The 21828-nt window shown below is 52.1% G+C and overlaps 1 long non-coding RNA gene across 1 annotated transcript; it reads left to right on the forward strand.

Annotated features, from left to right (window-relative positions):
* Positions 1-5598: 5598 nt before the first annotated feature.
* On the forward strand, positions 5599-18013 carry LOC137212070 (uncharacterized). Its single transcript, XR_010937342.1, has 3 exons — positions 5599-6947; positions 13947-14406; positions 14569-18013. It is a non-coding gene; the product is annotated as an uncharacterized lncRNA (long non-coding RNA).
* Positions 18014-21828: the final 3815 nt, after the last annotated feature.

The following is a 21828-nucleotide window of genomic DNA, read 5'->3' on the forward strand; positions in this document are numbered from 1 at the left end:
CGCCATGTCCCTCTAGTCCTGCCCTTTCCAGCACCCCCCTCCCTGAACTTTGCCCTCCCCCACACCTTGTCTCCTCTCTTCAGGCCCCTCCAGAAGGAAGAAGGAGTATCCACGAGCCCCCCCCCCCCCCCGGGAGGGAATTTCTCCCTTCCCCTCACACGCTTCCCCTCACACGCGTCTGGCTGGGAGGAGGACCTTTCTAGTGGAAGCCTCAGGGGAGGGAGGGTGGGTCCTGCTATTTCATGGGCCGCCCCTTAACCTTGGCCTCAGCCTCCCACCTACAGACTTTGCACCACAACCTGACCTGGGAGGGGAGACTCTGCCTAGGGCCTGGCTCCAGGAAAGTCCCGTCCCTTGGATGCCCCATTATAGGGCCCTGGGGCAGGGTGGGGAGGCCCCCCCGAAGATGGTGCCAGGTGGCCCAGGGGGCTGGGTCCAGGCTGGGCAGGCCGGGGCCAGCTCCTCGCTGAGGCTGCAGTCCCTGGACCGGACACAGCTTGTCTGCGGGCCTGTGGAGCTCCCCAAAGGAGTGGGGAGCTTCAGTGTTCCCCCTCCTCTCCTGCTTCCTGTCTAGGAAAGCTGGATTCCCTGCCCCAAAGGAACCGGCCAAGGAGAATGTCACTGAAGGACACAGTCCAGTAAAAGTGCCCGGCCAGCAGGCCAGAGGCCTCTGCTCCCTCCCACCCTTAGCCGGGGACCCCTGCCTGCCGTGCTCTGCTCTGATTCCGGGGCCTGAGATGGGGTCTTGGGGCTCTGGGAGTCGGGAGGGGTAGTAGGGTCTCCCAGATTTGGGGTTGCAGTTGCCACCTGGCCCTGTGCAGCTGTATATCCTCGGCCCCTTCCAGAAGCCTCTCTGCCAGGGGGACACCCCAGCCTGTGAAATACCCTAAGGATAGCATTGCAGGGACAACACCTCTGGCACTGCCTCCAGCCAACACGCTCAGTCCAATCCAGGCAGGGAGATACCGCAGCGAAAACTGTGTCCCGGAGAGGGCGAGTCCAAGTGAGTGTGGCCCAGAGTGTCTGATTCCGTGGGGTGATGGGTGGGGCCTGAGATTCTGCATTTCTAACGTCTGCTGCTCCTGGGAACCCCACTCTTAGAACCACATTAACTGAACTCATAGAGCGTGCTCATGGAAAGTTTTGCCTTTTTAGTAAAGACATCAGGTTTCATGTTTTTCTTGTTTCAAGCTCTATTGGAAATAAGCCAGTTCTAAGGCGTCGGAATGGGCGGCAGGGGCGTGGGCTCTCTGCCTTGGGGAGGCCTGGGGTCTCGCCCTCACAGGCAGGCTGAGAGTCAAGGGACATCTGCTTGCTGCTCGCGGGGGCCTCCCTCGGTGCCCTCTGCGCATTCCGTGGGGCGTGCTCCCCTCACACGGCATCACCAGCCCTCACATTAACGGGCATAAAATATTTACGTAACTCAGCTTTTTGTAAATATTCCTTCAGTTATTTCCCCTCTGCTGGGAACATAAACTGTGCACATGCTGCAGCGCACGCTGAGATGGTTGTGTGTTAAATAATACAATAAAAAGCCTGTGAAGGCCAGACAGCTCCGCGCGGGCAGCGGCTGCCGGCCTGGTCGCTGCACCGGCAGACAGGCCTCCGTGGGAGCTGGACGCGGCCCCCTTGAGCCGGGCGGGGAGGGCGCAGCCCTGGGTGTTGTTCAGCAGACAATTAAACTTACATTTCCAGTCTTCCCTTAACCCTTCCAGAAGCAAGTTGCAAGGACCTTGGGGAGAACCAAGTGAGAAGCGTTTAAAAATGTACCATTCCTTTATATATGAATACCTTTTTATTGAAATGTTTCCTGTTTTGTTTTTTATTTTGGTACGTGGGCCTCTCACTGTTGTGGCCTCTCCCGTTGCGGAGCACAGACTCCGGATGCGCAAGCTCAGCGGCCATGGCTCACGGGCCCAGCCGCTCCGCGGCATGTGGAATCCTCCCGGACCGGGGCACGAACCCGCGCCCCCTGCATCGGCAGGCAGACTCTCAACCACTGCGCCATCAGGGAAACCCGGAATGTTTCCTTTCTTATGGCTTTTTCTGACAGCCATTTTGCTTCCCGTCTCTCCTGGAGCTGCTGCTGCTTGTCTCTGAGGCTTTGCCCAAAAGCCCCCAAATAGAAACCTGTCCCAGTTGGTCCAGGGGCTGCTGGCTTCTCTGTTATTCATGAATTGCTACCCTTCCCCATCCTTCTTGTGAAGCTGGTGATCTATAAGCAGATGAAGCTGGAACTCAAACTTTGGGGGGAACCGACTGGGGAAAGGGGTTTTTCCAGGAACTTGGGGGCTGTTCTGCCCTGACTCAGGAGGGAACTTGAGGGCTGTTCTGCCCTGACTCAGGAGGGCATCTTCCTCCTTTCCTGACACTTCTCGGGTGGGCAGAAGCACTGTGTTTTCTTTTTTAAAATAATTTATTTATTTTTGGCTGCGTTGGGTCTTCGTTGCTGCGCGCAGGCTTTCTCTAGTTGCGGCGAGTAGGGGCTACTCTTTGTTGCAGTGCGCGGGCTTCTCATTGCAGTGGCTTCTCTTGCTGTGGAGCACAGGCTCTAGGTGCACAGGCTTCAGTAGTTGTGGCACATGGACTCAGTAGTTGTGGCTCACGGGCTCTAGAGCGCAGGACCAGCAGTTGTGGCACACGGGCTTAGTTGCTCCGCGGCATGTGGGATCTTCCCGGACCGGGGTTCAAACCCGTGTCCCCCGCATTGGCAGGCGGATTCTTAACCACTGTGCCACCAGGGAAGCCCTGTCACTGTGTTTTCTTGTCATTTCAGAAGGTTCTGTACCCTGGGAACCTGCTGTGGACAGGGAGGGTTGTGGGGAGACCGAGCCAGATAGAGAGATGAAGAGAGAGATGGAGAGACAGAGACAGAGACCGAGAGGGATAGAGAGACAGAGAGAGATGAGACTCTGGAAAGGCAAGGGATTAATCTGAATCACCAGCTGCGAGGCGATAAACGTGTGCTATTTAAACAAAGCAAAACGGCAACTCTGCTTTCGCAGTAAGATAACTCCATTGCGTGCGCCTCTTCCAGCAAAGAAGCAACATGGATTCATAGAATATTTTAGGTCTTCATCTAAGAGACATCCTGGCTTGACTTCTACCCATTGTCCTTCTGCCCATGGACCCGTCACATTCAGGAGTCCTAGGGTCCTAGGCAGGTTGAAGATCGGGACAGAAGTGGGGACCGAGGCAGGAAGTTCCTGGAATTGTTGATGGATTCTTGGAGCCCAGATCAGGCTGCAGGAGAGCGTTAGGAGCCAGGCGGCAGCCAGAGCCCACTCCTCCTTCGTCTGCCTCCTTGCCTACCGGGTGGCTGTCGGGACCAGCAGACTGGTGGTGGCGTCGTCTCACTGCTGGGGCAGTGGGTAGGTGTGGACCGGGTTCTGGTCTTGTCCATTTCCACTCCTTGCCTAGACTCCAGTGGAGCTGTAACGGCCACATCCGTCAAATCACGTCCAAGAGTGAAGAGGTTTCCTCTCACCCACTTTCTGTGGGCGAATATCGCCGATTGTGCTGGTGGCCCTTTCTGGTCCTGCTGAGCTGGGTCCAGGGGGCTGAGGGGGCAGCAGGACTGTGCCTTGTGATGTCCTCACAGGGCCAGACCAGGCTTGGCCGCAGCGAAGTTGTACATACGGGCATAAAATGAAGGAGATGGTGAGTTTATGATAATTTAAAATAAAAACTTGAAGCCTAGTGTCAACGTACAACTGCCACCTTCGACAGCCCCCAGGTGGGATGGACTCAGAGCTATCTGGCCTGGGCCTAAAGTCCCCAGTCTGAAGTCCGGAGGATGCTGCGCTGGGTCTGAGACCTATGTGAGCGTTACTTGAACTTCTCAAAGCTGCTGGGGCCGAGGAGAGAGTGGAGGATGGTCAGGAATCCACAGCAGCCCCCCGAGCCTGGGGGGACAGTCACCCAGGTGACCTGCGGGGTCCAGAGCTCGGGCAAGGTCTGAGTTCAGTGAGGGGAGAGCCTGCAGACTCAGGTCCCTTTGTGTGCATGCTCTCTGAGTGTGTGCTGGCTCTCAGCCATGTGCCTGCGAGGTTTTACCTCCCAAAAGACAAAAGCAGGAGGGAGGGAGCTCTGCGGTGGCTGGGGCCCAGGAGGGGGGGCTCTCAGACCCACAGGTCTCCCCGCATCCCCACTGCTTGCATCACCTCTGCCTGGACCAGGGTCACCTGCAGAGACACACAGGATTCATCACCCCAGTCATCCGGTGTCTTCGTTAACCTGCTCCTGTGTGCGCCCCACGCTGGGGCCTCCCCTTCTGCCTGCCCAGCTCCTTCAGGGCCAGCTCACATCCGCTGTCATCCGTATAGCTGCTCCCAACTGCTGGGCCCTCCCTAGCATTTCCCCAGTCTGCCTCTGGCCCCCTACTTCGGGGCCTACCCCTACATCTGCCTCGTCTCTCAGTGAGATGACAAGGTTGGTGAAGGTCATGGCTGTATTCCCCATAGCCCAGCATGGCACTGGCCTCACACACAGGGTCATAGGACTGAATGTCACGAATGTTTCTTCCCTGCCTGTGACCTCTACCTCCTCATGATTCGGCGACAAGCCACTTGCACGAGGGAACAGTCTCACTGATCATTTATTATTTAGCCACCGTCTGTGACTCTCACAGATGTTAACTCCTGCGATCCTTGTAGCGGCCCCAAGGAGGGAGGTGCATTTTGCAGATGGGGAAACTGAGGCCTAGAGATGTTTTGTGAGCGGCGAGGACCACGGAGCTGGGGAGGTTTGGGGAGGTTTGAACCCAGCGGTCTGCGCCCAGGTTCTCCCTGATCCCAGTGCGTCTCTGGCGTGAGCGAGAACTAAAGAATGTCTTATTTATTTTCCTGGCTGGACATCTTTCCGAAGTTTTTGCTTTTTTAATTTCCTGCTTTCTCAGAGGAGGCCTCTGTGCCCGCCATCTCAGAAACGTGCCCTCAGCCTAGGGACACCATCCTTGATGGTCAGAGCCCTCAGGTCCCCCCCGCCCCCTATCTGTGCGTTTCCCTGGGTTTGCAGCCCAAACCAGGAGACTGCTGTCCAGGAGGAGGACGGGTGAAGCCAGGGGTGCCTAGCTCCTCCGCACAATAAAATGCAGATTTCCTATTAAAAGCAAATCTTTATTTCAAAAGGTTGAATAGGATGCGACTTAAAAAAAGATTTCCAGCTGGTTAAATTTAGGGCAGGGGATGAGGTCCAATGCACCAGCCCTCCTGGCCGCAGGCCCGCGGCAGAACCTTTGGATGGGAAATTGGAGCATTTTCACTTTCAGTGCTTGAGTCCTGGTATTTTTTTCTCTCCCCCTGAGTTAGGCAAACAAATGTTGATAGCCGTGTTGGCCAGGGCTGTGCTTACTTAAAACACGCTATTTCGGTTGGATGATGGCCAGTTCGAGATGGCCTCGTCCCAGCTCTCACCCTTGCCACACCATGGGCAGGAAGCATCCATTACTGATGGCTTTCTCCTTCCAGTGACCGCCAGCACCCTGACCCAGCTCTGTGCTTCTTACCAACAGTCATATGTTCCTGGCCCATCAGGGCTCCTGGGGGCGGGAAGAGTTGAGGAGTCGTCCCTGAACCCAGTCCCCCAGACAGGCTGGTAACCATGGGCCAGTCACACGGCTGCTTGGACCTTGCTACCTGGTCTGGTGGCAGAAGAGCTGGATTAACCCATCTCTAAGGTGGTGTCCATCTCTGACATGCTAAGTGGGCTTCCATTGTGGGGTCAGCCCAGATGCCAGCCCACAGAACCCCAGCAGTGGAGGATGGCCCATGGGAACCTGGATGGGGCAAAACCCTACCGGTGGGACACGAGGCAGGTGAAGCTGTGTGAAGGGGGAAGCTAGGGCAGTGTGCATGTGTGTGCGTGTGTGCATGTGTGGGTGGGGGACTGGGTGATGTGGGAAGACTTGTATTTGAGGGTCTCACAGCTCAGAGCCTCAAGAGGGAAGCAAGTGAGGAAGGGCCACCTGCCTGGGGTGTTGGGAATAATGCAGCCTTTTCAGAGCAGCCAGCCAGAGGGAACGGGCACGGCCAGGTGGCTTTTCTCCCTCCCCCCTCTCCCCTCCTCCCCTGAGTAGTGCTGTGTAGCAGCACTCTGCTGGTTGCATTAGTGACCCGCCTCAGAGACCAGAGGCCCAACTCAAAGGAGTTCTGAACTCTGCACGGGTCTGGGTCTGGGAGCCCCACCCTCTCCAATGCCCCCCACCTCTGAGTCATGCTGGGTTTCTCCTGGGGGGTCCAGGCCTTTTCCCCTGTGCCCTGTCTCCCATTCCGTGTTCTCTGGACTGGAAACTCCAGCCCGTGGGCCCCAGGCCCTGGCCTCCCGGTCCCACCTGTCCTGGCCCCTTTCCTTTAGTCTCAGTGCTGGACATGAAAGCAGATGGATGGGCTCAGCATGATATTAGCAACAGAACCTAATTTCACAGCATTTTTGTGTAATACTCCATAAAACTGAACAAAGGAGCTGTTGTCCAAATCCATCTCATTATGTGAGAGGGGCCAGCACAGGCAGCTGAGCATCCAGATTTGGGGTTGGTGCTGGATATCGGGGCACTAGAGGTGTCGTCAAGGGGGAGGGAAACAGAGCCTGAGAGGCAGGACCCCGTGTTATCCGAGGGGCAGGTGGCAGGGCAGGAAGGGAGGTGGAGCCCACCAGGCAGACTGATGGCTCAGCCCTCAGGACCACCTGCAAGGAGCCTTGTCCTTGGACGATCTGTCCAGACGGAGAGGGGAGACTGGCCCATGGCACCCTCCTCCCTCTGCCAGAGGTTAGCCATCCTGAGCTGGTGCACTGTGGGTGCCGAGTGGGGACCCAGGCTGTCCTCCTGGGCCAGGTGGAGGGGGCACCCAACAGGCTTTTGCCAAAGAGGACTGGACAGCAGTGCCACATGCCTGTCGTCTTCCGGTGGAGGGCACCGTGCCCAGGAGAACATTTCACTGGAAGAGGAGGTGAGTCTCCCTTAGGGCCTTGGGGCTGCTGCCCCCTCCATGTGGAGGGGGCACAGCAGGGAGCCCCACCTGCCCTGTGGGTCAGATGGGAAGGAGGGAAGAGGGGAGGTGCTGAGTAAGGAGGGTGAGTCCAGGTCCGGGGGGAAGTTGAATGGCAGGCGAACCTTCCCACAAGCAGCTGGACCGCACACCCCATCCAGCCCAGGTCAGCCCAGGGGAGAGCAGCGTGTCCCAGGCCACATGAGCCTCTAGGCGGGAGGACAGACGCTGCAGCCTGAGATGCTGTTCTGGTAGGGTGTCAGACGCAGAGACGGTCTGCAGGATGGGCCTCGAGGCAAAATTGGGCGGATTGGGGGTGGACCCCCATCAGCTGGTTGGGGGGCACCTTCCTGGCTCTGAGGACAAGCCTGCAGCCCATGCCCTGCCCTTCCCCCCTCCCCCTCGCTGCCCTCTGTCCCATTGCATTAGCTTCTTGCCTTCCCCATTTGCTCCTTTCTTGCGTGATGAAATATGCATAGACATCGAAGTGTAAATAATAAAGAAGCAAAATGTGCCTGTGGACCCACCACCGACCCAGAGGCACAGACAGGTATCCTGGCCTTGGGTCCTGCTGCCCCCCCACCCCCGTTTTATTCCCTGTCCCCAATACAAGAACTCTGCCCTGCGTTTGGAATTGTTCATTCTCTTGCTTTTCTTTGTGATTTGAACTCTTCGGCGTCTAGGTCTAAGCAGCATATTGTTTAGTTGTGGATTTCTGAGCTTTACTTGAGCAGAGTCTCGCTGTGTGATTCCTCTGCACCCTGGCTTTTTTATTTTTTTTAACTCTACGTTGTTATTTCTGAGATTCATATATAAATGCAGTCCATTTCTTTTCAGTGCCGTGTAGAATTCCAGTGCGTGAGGGAACGACAGTCCTCCATTCTCCAGTTGGCGGATATGTTTTTAATTATTTCAAGCAACGTTGCTGTAAACATTCACGTTTCCTGGTGAACCCGGGCAAGAGTTTCTCTAGAAAATTGGCTAAGAAGGGGGGTTTCAGGGTCTTAGGGAGGTGCGTTTTCAGCTTCATGAGATGATGACGAATTGTTTTCAGCATGGCTGTGGCATGTCCGACCACCGGCAGTGTCGGATTCATCAGTGACCCACACCCTCGCCAACTCTTGATACTGTCTCATTTAAAATTTTCTGATGATCTGATGTCTGTAAAATGGGACCTCACTTAGGTTTTAATTTCCATTTCCGTTACTTGAATATAGCATCACGTTTTAAAAGACATTCACATTTCCTCTGATGAAATGCCTTTTCTGTCTTTGGTCCATTTTCCTATTGTCATGTGTTTTTGAAAAGTTGATTTTTGTGAATTCTACACACATTCTGCATAGGAATCCTTTGTCACTTATGCATGGTGTAAACACCTACCAGATTGTTGCTCATATTCTCACTTTCTTTTTTGTATAAAGTTTAAAATTTTAATGTAGTTAAAAATTCTTGATTATCTCCTTTATGGGTTTTGATTTTTAAAATTTTTTTTTAAATCTGTTTATTTATTTATTTTTGGCTGCATTGGGTCTTCGTTGCTGCACACGGACTTTCTCTAGCTGCGGCAAGCAGGGGCTACTCTTCGTTGTGGTGCACGGGTTTCTCACTGTGGTGGCTTCTCTTGTTGTGGAGCATGGGCTCTAGGTGCGTGGGCTTCAGTAGTTGTGGCATGCAGGCTCAGTAGTTGTGGCTCTCGGGCTTAGTTGCTCTGCAGCATGTGGGATTTTCCTGGACCAGGGATCGAACCCGTGTCCCCTGCATTGGCAGGCGGATTCTTAACCACTGCGCCACCAGGGAACTCCCTGGGTTTTGATTTTTAAGAAAAGACTTTCTTATTGACTACAAGATCATAAATCTTTTCTTTGAAAAATTTTAAAGTTGTGTGATGCACACTCGTGGTGTGGGATAGGTGTTCAATTTCATTTTTGAAATAGGGTAACTAGGGACATTCCCTGGTGGTCCAGGGGTTAGAACTCTGACTCTCACTGTTGAGGGCCTGGTGGTGCAGCCAAAAAAAAAAAAAGATCTAGGGTAACCAGCCATCCAAGCTCCATTTCCTGAAGAGCCCACCCTTCACAGCTCATCTACTTGTGAATTCTCATGACCAAATTTGTATCAGGGTGGGGGCCACTCAAGCTTGAAGGCATCCCCTGGGCTCTGCTTGGTGTTTCTGGGTCAGTGTGACAGTTCTCCTATTTCCAGATTGGGAGAGTCTTACTCTATGGGCAACTGTGTACTTTTTGCTTTTACTCACCTTTCTATCTCTCTCCTTCTCTCCCTCAACTCTCTCTCCTCTTTCTGTCTGAATCTCTGTCCTGCATTTCCATTCTCTCTGCCTCTCTCCTTTCTGATTCACATATTTCAGATCCCTGTTTAAAATGGGACGTCTCTTTAGTTTTAGATCCAAAAAAGTTCCCATCCCATTCATGGGAGATCTGCTGCTCTACAGCCTGGAGTCTAGCTTGTGGGATATGAAGCCTGAAGCAGAATCCCTCTGCTGAGCCATCTTCATCCAGCTTCCTGAGATCAGCCGTAGACCTGTCAGAGTATGAATAAATTCTTTCATAAGCTGCTGACTCTGGGGGGTATTTTGTTACACAGCATTAGGTCAGCAGCAGCTGACTTATACACTGGACCTAGAAGAGGGGTGGCATTTTGAGAAGTTGACATTGGGGAGAGGGATGAGAGTGTTCTAAGGACTTGGGGAGGGAGAGGACTATGCAGAGGTGCAGATGTAAGGAGATATGAACTCTGGGTGGGGGGGGTGGGTAGGAGGGAGACTGGAGAGGGTCAAGCAGGGAGCAGTGGGGGGTTGGAAAGGCATATTGGAAGCAGGCTGTAAAAGCCAGTGGTGGTTTCAGAGATGACACCCTACCTCAGGCATCCTCCTTTTTTATTCTTTTAATTTGAGCTTGCTCCTGAATTGCTAAATATTTTCTCTGGGATGGTTACGGTGCCTGCTGCTTGCACCCCACGGAAACACCTGGAATGTTTCAGTGAGAGAGAGATTCTTAGCACATCCAGGCTCTGAGCTTTAACTTGGTTCTGGTGCCTCAGCCTTCAGTTCCTCTACATGGGACCCATCCAAGTGGTCTCTTAGGAGCCCCCTTCCCAGATGCCCCCACTAAAGAGTGTGAACACAGAAGGAGTTGCCAGTATTGGTCAGTCGCCCAGAGGGAAGCAGGAAGGGCTGGAACTCTGGGCACGTGGCCTGTGAAATCATGACTGATAGGGACAGAGTGACCGGATGCCATTGGACCATGGCCTGGGCACGTGTCTGGGGTCAGATGGCTGGCTGAAGGCTAGAGCTGGGGGTGGAGGCCCTCCCTGCAGTAACAGCATCATCCAGAGGAAGAGGCTGGGAGGTGGGGGGAGGAGGGGAAACAGCTTCTTTTACTATCGGTTTCCCAAGACTCCTGATCCAACCTGAACATCATTAACCCAACAAAAGCAACAACTGACACAGTAAAAATGTTCCAAATATAAACAGCGCACATCCCCATCAACATGTTAATTAGGGCTCATTAACTGCGAACAAGCCCTGTGCAGCCCGAGGAGACAGCAGCCGCTGGGAGGATGTCTCCAGAAACTTCTTTCTGCCCCTGGAGACCTGAGTGCGTTCCCATCTGCTGGGACCCCCGGGCTGCCCAGCCTTCTGCCACAGTCTGCACAGATACCCTGCACATCCCCTCCTTTTGGGCCTTCTTGTTTGGTAGCTTGGTTTCTGTCCATGCTGGGGTCTGACGTGGACATGGGTAACACAGCACCACAACATAAAATCCACTGGAATGGTTTGCTAAAGTGGCAGCAACAAACCGGAAGAGTCAGCTGCTCACGGCCGCCATTCCCGGGTCATGGCAGGGCCTGTCACCCAAGCCCCTTGCCGAGCTCATGTCACCAGATGAGGGCAAAATCTATTTGGAGGAGAAAAAAGGATGTAATTTTTTCCTGCCCTAGCCACTTAAATGCTAGCTGTAAGATTAGCTCCACTTAGAGCAAAACAAAACAAGAGATCAGTGCAGCCTGGATCACCTGCGTTTTAATGATTATTACCATTATTTGCACCTCTAAATGTGTCGTGATCAAAGACGCCTTCCAAAAGGTTCTGCACAGCCTGGAAGGACTGGTGGTCATTGTTCTACAGGGCCGCCAAGAGATGCTGGCCAGAGGGCCCAGGCAGAGCTGGGTTTAGGGTCAGCTCTCAGGCCAAGGAGAGAATTTTGCTGAACTCCCTTCTACTGGACTCTGTGGTTGCTGCTGCTGCCCCCTAAGATCTGAGTCACCCCCTCCCCAGCTCTGCCAACTTGCAGCAGCACCCTCTATAGAGAATTAACCCCCCCCGCCAGCAGTGACCAGAGCAGGGCAACAGGAGGTGCAAAGGGCTGGTCCCAGGGAGGGAGCGACTCTGGTGGTCCCGCAGGACCAGGCTGAAGCTGGCCTTCTGCCGAGACCGTGACTTTCTCGGCCCCACGTGGTTCCCTCCCTCTTGTTTTTTCTCCTGGGAACCCTCCCTCAGAATCCCACTCCCCACCAAATTGTGAGGGAAAACCCACCTTGGGCATTCCTTCTAGGGCACCCCACTGAGCACCCCTCAGGGACCTCTCTCAGTTTCCAAGCTGCACGCAGTCCTCAGTTTCCCACTCCAGGTAATGGGTGAATGGCTTCCTAAGGAAAAGGGATGCTAGCAATAGTGATGATCTCTGTGATTAACCATAGTGATACAGGAATTTAGGGCTTACTGGGTTGGCTCAGTGCAGAGATCAGTTGTAATCAGTGCAGTGCCCTGCAAGGTCAGCCCTTTACAGGTTGCCACGCCTGCTGCCTTCTCTTGGGCTGTGAACGTGTGGCAGAATTTGCTATTTTTCCACCTCAGTTGCAGTTTCTTTTCGTATTAATAAAAGATTGAAGTCAACTAATTTTATTATTATTTTTAATTTATTTATTCTATTTATTTTTCACTGCGTTGGGTCTTCGTTGCTACGTGTGGGCTTTCTCTAGTTGTGGTGAGCGGGGGCTACTCTTCGTTGCAGTGCGTGGGCTTCTCATTGTGGTGGCTTCTCTTGTTGCAGAGCGTGGGCTTCAGTGGTTGTGGCTCGTGGGCTCTAGAGCACAGGCTCGGTAGTTGTGGCACATGGGCTTAGTTGCTCCACAGCATGTGGGATCTTCCTGGACCAGGGCTCAAACCCAAGTCCCCTGCATTGTCAGGAGGATTCTCAACCACTGCGTCACCAGGGAAGCCCCTAATTTTAATTTTAATCCAGAAAGATGTATTTAAATTTGATACACAGATGGATTTTTAAAAATTGGGGTGAAATTCACCTAACATAAAATTTACCATTTTAAGGTAAACAATTCAGTGGTTTTTAGCGCAGTCACGATGTTGTACAATCAGCACCTTTATTTACAAAGCATTTTCATTATCCCAAAAGGAAACCCCATCCCCATCAGCAGTCACTCCCCATTCCTGCCTCCCTCCAGCCCCTGAAACCTCTAATCTGCTTTCTGCCTCTGTGGATTTATCTGTTCTGGACAATTCATGTAAATGAAATCATACAATGTGTGGTGTTCTGTGACTGGCTTCTTTCACTTAGCATAATGTTTTCAAGATTCATCCACATTGTAGCATGTATCAGTGCCTCATTCCTTTTATGGGCTATGTAGTATTCCATCGTATGGATGGACCGCATTTTGTTTATCCATTCATTGGTTGATGGACGTTTCGGTTGCTTCCACCTTTGGGATATTGTATATAGTGCTGCTGTGAACAAGCATGTGCATGTGTTTGTCTGAGTATCTGTTTTCAAGTCTTCTGACTCTATACCTTGGAGTGACATCCTGGGTTGTATTGTCATTTTATGACTAAGTTTTTGAGGAACCACCAAACTGTTTTCCACAGTGGCAGTACCATTTCACATTCCCACCATCAATGCATGAGGGTTCCACTTTCTCCACGTCCTCTCCAACACTTGTTTGTTTTCTTCTTTCTTCCTTTCTCTCTCCCTTTCTTCCCTTTCCCTTCCTCCCTCCCTCCCCCCCCCCACTTTCTTTAATCCTAGGAGGTGTGAAGTGGTGTCTCACTGTGTTTTTTGATCTGCGTCTCCCTGATGATAGTGATGTCTTTCCATGGGCTTCTTGGCCCTTCACCTGTCTTCCCAGGAGCTGTCCTTGCTGTCTACTTCTCTCTTCCTGCTTCCTCCCCTCGCTCCTGATCCACAGGCCTTTCCTTGAGCCCACTGGCCCTCAGTGCCCCCTGTGTCGTGGGCTCAGCCTTGAGTGACATAATGTTCATTTCAGGAGGTTTCATGTTCCTGGGTCACACGTCCCCTCCCCTTCCCAGCTCCTCCCATCAGAGCTGAGGGTGGGGGCTTTGATAGGGTTTCCCCAGAAGCAGACCCTGAGATGCAGGCAGGTAGTTTACCTGAGGTTGCAAAGCGCGTCGGTCAGGGCGAGAGGAGGAGAGGGAGGCAGCTCCTAAGGGGGATTATCAGGTCAGCTGCTGACGTGTCTCAGGGTTATTCCACCAGAGGGGAGGGGAGCTGGAGGTCTCCTACACCAACCCTCAGTCTCTGAGGGCTGCTCCCTGGGGGTGTTCAGGCCTGCTGCCTGGGATCCGAGGTGGGGAGGATGTGGACACAGCGGCTCTGAGGGCTGGAGAAAACCCTCAGGCAAATAAAGGCAGGAGTTGGCATTTAGAGGCTGGGCCGGCATGCCCTGAAGCTGTGGGGCGAGGGTGGGGCATGCAGAGAGTCTGCTATGTGGGAGGCAGATTTCAAGCAAAGTGACGCGAGTGAAGATTCAAACAAGGTGTGTTCAAACCTAGTGCCATCACCCCTTTCCTGGCCCTGCCCACCTGTGTCCAAGTCTTGCCCAGGACAGGAGCCAATAAGAACCAGACGCAGCTTCCACTGGGGGCTACAGCTCACTAGCCGGCGGGGCCTCACATTCCTTCTTTGCCCTCAGGCTCAGAGGATGGGGTGTCGTGGCCGGGTGGGAGCTGACCACGCGGAGTTGGCCACAGCTCTTCTGAGTCAACCACATGCCTGGACGGTGAATCGTGACAGAGCGCCCGGCTTTCGAGGACGCATCCCGGCCTGTCAACACCCTCAGAAATGGCTCTCTGGATGTGATCGAGACAGAAGCGATTTCCAGGCACCCGATGTGGCTGGCCCAGCTGCCTCAACCAAAAAACGTTTTCACCTGTGTCTGTTTTATTCCCAAGGGAGCACGGCTCTGAGGCTGGCTGGGATAAACGAGCATCCAGGGGCTCTGGTCTCTGAGACTTGTTCTGCTGCACAGGGGAAGGGATACAGAAGCGCAGGTGGAAGATGCTTTTTAGAAAAGCAAGAAGCATGAAGGCCGGGGACAGGGGCCTCGCTTCTTCTGCTGCTGACACGTTTCAGTTGGTGCAGCAACATAACCGGTATGTGTGTGTGTGTGCGCGTGCGCGCGCGCGTCCCAGAGTTTCAGGAACCGAAGGGGTGCCTGCGGGCTGGGGCATCTGTGGGTCTTAAGCAGCTGGCTGGCATGAGCCTGGCCGGGCAGCACTGAGCATTTCTCTTGACCGCCTGGCGCTCTCTCTCAGGCCACAGCCTTGGCTTCCGTCCTCGTCACCATTGACTGTGCTTCAGGAACCTCCCAGGGATTTAAATTTGCAGAGCTGGCTGGACATGTTACAAAGCAAGTGGCTGGCAGTGGTGAGCCCTGACTGTGACCTTCACCCCAGAAGGAGGCTGCATTGAGCTGAGAGCGACCTTTTCTCCCCCCATGAAGAGACTGAGATCCCTAAATGCATCCTGGCAAAAGGGCCCGCTGCCTCTTTATCCTTAAAATGCAAGTCTGAGAGGAGTACACTCTGCGGGGGTCCCTGTGGCAGGAGACCGTGAGGGTGGGCATTGCCACTGCCTTGGGGTTGGAGGATGGCCCCTGACCCCTGCCCTAATCCCATCGATTTCTCCCAATCTGCATCTGATGAGATCTGTGCAGGGATCAATACACCTTCAGTCCTGTGAGTGAACGCGGGGAGGTGGGGGTTTGGAGGCAGAGAACCCATGGCTTAGGGAGACTAGCACGCAGGCCGGCCTTGCAGTCAACAGGAAAAGCCGCCCTCTGGCCAAGGCTGCACCCCAAAGACAGGACATGAAGGGCAAAGGTCAGCCAGGCGCAGGTCACTGGAGCCCAATGGACCGAAGGTGGGTGTGATCAGTAATTCACATGGGTGGGGACGTCACCCGCAGTCCCTGGAGCTGGGCTCCAGGAGCCCATCAGCCACTGAAGGGGGTGTTTCTCCCACATGCTGGACCTGCAGTCCCCAGGGGAGGCTGGGCTGGGAGGAGGATTTGAATTCTCTCCCGAGGAACCACCAGAGTAGCATCTTCTTCCCACGGCACGGGTTGACCCCACTTCACCTCTTGTCCAGTGTCTCCAACAGCTGCCCCTGGAGGGCTCTTTGCAGTCTGGCTTTGACCCTCAGTCCACTCAGCCCTGGGTGGCCAATTAATGTTTGTAGAATGACTAAGTGAATTTCTGGTGAGGCAATCCTGTCCCCCATGCCTGTCATAGCCCCATTTGCATCTTGTCACCATCTGAGCTTCTGCCTTGGCCTAGGACCTTTGTGTGGGATGTGCACCTGGGTACTTCCTTCCCCCTTTTGAAATCCTCCTGCACATCCTTCAGAACCCCACTGAAATGTCACCTCCTCCAGGAAGACTTCTGTGCACCTTCAGTTAGAAGTGGTCCTTCCCTCCCTAACCTCCTGGAACTTTCTGTTGTCTCATAGCCTTCCAGCAGTGAGGGGCTCCTCCCTCGAGCCTAGACCCACCCATTGGTTAATGTATTCCCCATGCTGTCTGGAGCGGGGCTTAGCCCCAGTCAGGCAGATCATAAGCATTTATTCCAATGATTACTTAAAGGAAAATCTTGTATTCCTGGGCAGTGCCCCATGGCTAAGGCAGAGCCCAGCCCCTTTTCAGCTTCGCCAGGGACACACCTGCAGCCTTGGGTCCTGATAAGGATGCTGCCATTCAGCTGCGTGGTGTGGAGTCTGCAGCTTTCCCAGTTCCCTCCTTGGGTCCACCCACCCTGGGATACTTGGCCTGAGCCCATCCCTCCCCTGACAAGTCCCATCAGGAATGAAGACCAGCTTTCCTGGGGCCCCCTCCAGCTTAGAACATGCATCTTCCTGGACGTCTGCCTCCGGCTGAGCACAGGTAAGCCCATATGCTTCGCACCTGTGAATCTGGAGATGAGCTTCCTGGGTGTGGGAACCTGGGTCAGTGAGAGGAGGAGCAGATGTGGGGGCTGGCGGGACAGCGGAGCCGCGTCGGCAGAAGAATGAGCTCAGGAGAAGGAGGCAGGAGGGACACGTCCTGATGGGGTGTGTTTGCCACTCAGCGTGCAAGCTGCTGCTCAGGTGGGGGCTTAGTGACCCCGGACGTGTCTCCCTGACACACGATGGCTGCTTCTCTTTCTCTCTCCCTCAGTAGGAGTGGTCGGCAGAGCTGTGGCTGGCTGTCCCTGTTCTCATCTGGGGTTTCTTTTTGAGAGGAAGATGGATTTTGAGTCTTTCAATTTCTGTGCCTTGGGTGGCAATAATACTGCTGTGTCAACATTTTGAAGTTAAGTCTCATATGTGAGCTAATCTCTCTTTTTTCCTTTGGGCATCTGATGCCGGGTCTTTCCCTACTGCCCACCCGTTAAAGGTGTGGGTGTTTTCCATTTTGTCTGGATCCCAAGGGGCTAGCAGGACCAGTGGGGATCTCCCCATGGTCTCCCAGCCTCTGGCCTTGTCCCCCTGGAGCCACACTCCCTGCTGCTGAGGTGGACTTTCCTCCAGCAGCAGGGACGTGGCAGAGACCCCGTGGGTGTGGTCATTATGAACAGGCTTGGAAACGGCCCACGGCATGAGGGTGCTCTCCGTCAGGGCAGAGGCCTCCCTCTGAAACCGACGCCTGGATCCCAGTTCACCAGGCCACAGGGCACCCCAGGGTTATGTGGGGAGGTGTATCAGTCAGTCCTGCTGACTGCCATAGCAAGTGGTCCCCAAGCCCCACTGACTTAACACCCTGCACGTTTATTCTCACTCTCACCAGTAAAGAGGCCAAATATGGCCAAGTCTCAGTAAGATGATAAAAGTCTGTGTTGGATATTTCCCATGTGCTTGTCTGTCAAAAGCTATTGCAAAATGACAAGTAAAATTGATAAAAGGGGATATAGCTGTTGGGTTTCCTTGTCTATTTATTTATTTGCCTGCGTTGGATCTTAGTTGCAGCCTGCGGGATCTTCTTCATTGTTGCATGTGGGTTTCTCTCTAGTTGTGGCGCACAGGCTCTAGAGCACACAGGCTCAGTAGTTGTGGTGCATGGGCTTAGTTGCTCCGAGGCTTGTGGGATCTTAGTTCCTTGACCAGTGATCGAACCCGTGTCCCCTGTACTCGAAGGCGGATTCTTAACCACTGGACCCCCAGGGAAGTCCCTCCTTGTTATTTAAAGAGAGAGTAAAGCAGAGATTTGGGGGATTAGCACAGAGTCCTCTCTAACCTAATCTTCCACCTGAAGACTCAAATAACTCAAATAATAAATTTTCCTGTTAGTTCAAGAAATGTAAGTATTCCCCACAATAGCCAAAAGGTGGAAGCAACCAAAATTTCCATCAATGGATGAACAAACAAAAAGTGGCCCATTGACATGATGGAATATTATTCAGCCTTGAAAAAGAAGGAAATTCTGACACCTGCTGCAACATGATGAACTCTGAGAACATGATGCTAAGGGAAATAAGCCAGGCACAAAAGGACAGATACTGTCTGATTCCACTCATATGAGGTACTTAGAGAAGTCAAAGTCATAGAGGTGGTATGGTGGGGGGAGGGGGAGTTAGTGTTTGGGAAGGTGAGAAAGTTCTAGAGATGGATGGTGGTGACGGCTGCACAGCAATGTGAATGTACTGAATGTCACTGAACTGTACACTTCAAAATGGTTAAAATGCTAAATTTTATGTTATGTGTATTTTACCACAATTAAAAAAGAAGAAGTGTGACTGTTTCCACTGGTTTCTGAGCTTCCCCATGCCTTCTCTGACTCTGGCTGGGGTGTTTCTGGTAGCACCAGGAACCCCCAACAGCAAATGCTGGGGCTTCTCAAGTTGGCAAGTCTTGCTTGTCAGGACCTGCCTTGTTCCGTAGACAGCATCTTTTCCTCGACCCTAAACCTTTCTGGATTTCAGGTTTCATGTCTCTGTTCTCTCCCGAACTTTGTGCTCAACACACGGCTTTAAGGGAATCTTGTATTGTTTTACGTAAATTCAAACTTCCAAAAGATACACTGGGGATGATTAACCAGTATCATCGAATCCTTTTTCTCCCTGCAAGATTTGCTGCATAGCTGACGTCTATAGATTAACTTCAAACGCAATTTACTCTGAGCTGTGTCCATGTGCAGCCACCCAAACTTTCTCTTTGGCTGAGATTCCGGGGAGGCTGCATGCATCTTTTATTGGGAGCAGATTACACATGACTGGTATTCTGTTTTCAGAATAAAACCAGAGCTGCATCAGCATGGTGGGAGGTGTGGGTAAAGTAGAGAAGAATGAGGAGAGGTGACACGGGGCATTAGGTGCTTGCAAAATCTGCTCTGGGGGAGAAAGTCCTGTTACTCTCGCATCCCAGAAGTCCTTGGCAAGGTCTGAGCCCCCCACAAAGGCCTTGGGAGGGGACAGCCTCAGCCCAGGATGACTTCATTGTGGAGACAGAAACTAATTCCTCTCTAAGTGGGAAAAGGCTCTTTAGCTGCATTAAGAGGCTGAAATCTGATGAAAAGGTGAATACATTCAATCTTCCTTGCATCAGTCACCTGGGACTTCATCAGCCTCAAACCGATTAGAAAAATTCACACTGAAAGCATCATTTATAATAGACCAAAATTATAGAAAACATTTGGCCTGGAGGGAGGGAGAAATAACATTTCCACCTAAGCCATAATCTTTCATTATCTCCGCCGCCTCCTTTATGGGGTTTGACAGCCCTGTCTCCTCCCCAAGACTAATCATTAGACTAATTAGGAGCTAATTAATGTTTAATTAAAACCTAGCCATTAATTACAGGAAGTACCATGGCAACTTGGGAACAAAATGTGGTTGCAGGAGGGATCAGATTTCCTCAGGCATGGCCGGTGGCCCAAGCAGAAAGCTTTCCTTCTTGTGTTTGTATTTCCTTCTTTGCACTTTGGCTTCAGGGGATCTGGAGGTCAGAGTGGGAAGAAGAGAGGGAGTGGAGAGGAGGATGGATTGCTATTTTTCCTCTAAAAATCTTTTATTGGGCATCTACCTATTTGCATTTGGACTAACACCCAAACCTCTCCCCATGAACTGCAAGGCCCCAGATGAGTGGTTCTCAACCGTGGCTGCATGTTAGAATCACCAAGAGAGGTTGAAAAAATTCGAATAGAAGGATAGACAAATAGACAGATGAACAGAGCATCCAGAAATAAACTCAGCACATATGGGCATATGATATATGACAACTGTGGCACTGTTGAGGAGGGGGCATGAATGATATTTGCCATAAATGGTGCTGGGCCAGTTGGAGAGCCACTGGAGAAAAAAACAGGAAGCTTGATCCCTACCTCACACCATACATGAAAGTCAATTCCACTTTCTAGAAAATAACGTAGAAGAAAATCTGAATATCTTCATGATACAAAAAGTGCAAACTGTAAAGGAAAAGATTGACAAATTGGGTTATATTAAAATTGAACACTTCTGTTCATCAAAGGCGCTGTTAAGAGAGTTAAAAGGCAAGCACAGAGCAGGAGAAGCCATTTGCAAAATACATGACCAAAAAAGGGGTTCATAGAAAACTGGGAAAGAGACTCAAATAATCACTTCATAGAGTGCTTTATGGTCATCAGGGAAATGCAAACTGAGACACTGCTCTAAACCCACCAGGATGGCTAGAATAGATTGGCGACCTCAAGGTTTGGTAAAGACCTAGAACAACAAGAACATTCATACGTTCCTCGTGGGAATGAAAACCGGAACAAGCACTTTGGAAACTGTTCAGCAGAATGAGCTAAAGCAGAACACGTGCCTGCCCACGACCCACAAGCACGGTGTCCGGCAAACAGGAGGGGCTCGGCAACTCTCTCTCGAGGTGTAAGTGATGCAAGGACCCAAGACAGGACTTCCCGTTCTCAGAGGAGGAGGGGTGTGAAGGAGAGAGCCTGGACCTTGGGTCCCAGCTCCGCACAAGCGACAGGTTCACCTTTCTGAGCTGTGGTTTCTCCATCTGTACATGGTGCCTACTATGTGGGCTTGCAGAAGGACTACATGTGATCATGCTTATAAAACACCTAGCACGTGGCATGGCAGATAGTCAGTATGTAATCCCTTTTATCACCCTAGGGGTTTACAACCAGAGAGGGGCACCTGAATGCAGATGTAGAGGGGCAGGAAGCAGGCACAGGGGAATCAAAGGCTGAGTCAGGAATGATCAGCTAGCATCTGCATTCAGTGGATACTGCTGCACTTTCATTCGGGTGTGGGGTCGGGTGGGCTCATCGCTGGGTGGGATCTGGAAGAGATACCAGGCCCTCTGCACTCACAGCAGGCGGCAGTGACGTGACATTCCCTGTTCAGGGAGGCAAGCCAGCGTCAGACACACCTCAGACAAAAGGCAGCCTTTTCACCCTAGGGTCCTCTGTCAGCCTCCCCTTTCATGTTCTGCTGCTTCCGTCCCCCGAAGCTCCATCTTCCTCTACCTGCGACCTGGTCCAGCCTCACCTGTCGGCAGATTCACCTTGGTTACAGTGCTGGATTTCACCTCTCCCGGGACATCTACATTTTTAGAGATGAGTCCTGGAGATCAGAGAGCCTTCCACACCGAATGAAAACCTCCAAGTGTGTGGTGATAAGGGGCACACTTGGGGTTTTGCCCTGTCTGTCTACTACCAGTCCCGTTAGCAGTGAAAAGCAGGAGGAAACCAATGCTCCGCTCTCACCACAGGCAGCACCTGGGAAGCCACCGGTTTCTCCACACAGTGCCAGGATGGGCCTGGGAGGGACCAGGAGCCAGGACTGCACCTGTCCAGGTAAAAACAGGTACAAAGAGTGGGCCGTGGAGGGCTTCCAGTCCAGGGGACCCCAACCTTTTTATACCAAAGAGCCTTTGGCATCTGGCAAAGCCAATGAATTCCTTCTCAGAATAATGGTCTTAAATGTATAAAAGAAACTTCCTAGGGTTAGAGTATTGAAATATAATTATCAAAGTATTTAAAAAACAAGATATTATTATATACACTTTTTTAAATTGAGATATTCACATATAATAACACATAATTCACACATAACAAATAATGAACCATTTTTTAAATACAGAATTTATTTATTTATTTTTTAAATGTATTTTTTAACATCTTTATTGGAGTATAATTGCTTTGCAATGGTGTGTTAGTTTATTTTTTAAATGTATTTTTATTTATTTATTTTTGGCTGCGTTGCGTTTTCGTTGCGGTGCTTGGGCTTTCTCTAGTTGCGGCGAGAGGGATCTACTCTTCACTGCGGTGCGTGGGCTTCTCCTTGCAGTGGCTTCTTGCAGCGGCTTCTCTTGTTGCGGAGCGTGGGCTCTAGAGCGCAGGCTCAGTAGTTGTGGCCCACGGGCTTAGTTGCTTCGCGGCATGTGGGATCTTCCCGGACCAGGGCTTGAACCTGTGTCCCCTGCATTGGCAGGAGGGTTCTTAACCATTGCACCACCAGGGAAGCCCTAATGAACCATTTTAAAGTGTGCAATTCAGTGGTATTTGGTACATTTACAACGTTGTGCGACCACTAATTCTAACTAGTTCTAAAACCC

Source organism: Pseudorca crassidens, chromosome 19 (assembly GCF_039906515.1).
Source record: "Pseudorca crassidens isolate mPseCra1 chromosome 19, mPseCra1.hap1, whole genome shotgun sequence".
NCBI classification, from domain to species: Eukaryota; Metazoa; Chordata; class Mammalia; order Artiodactyla; family Delphinidae; genus Pseudorca; species Pseudorca crassidens.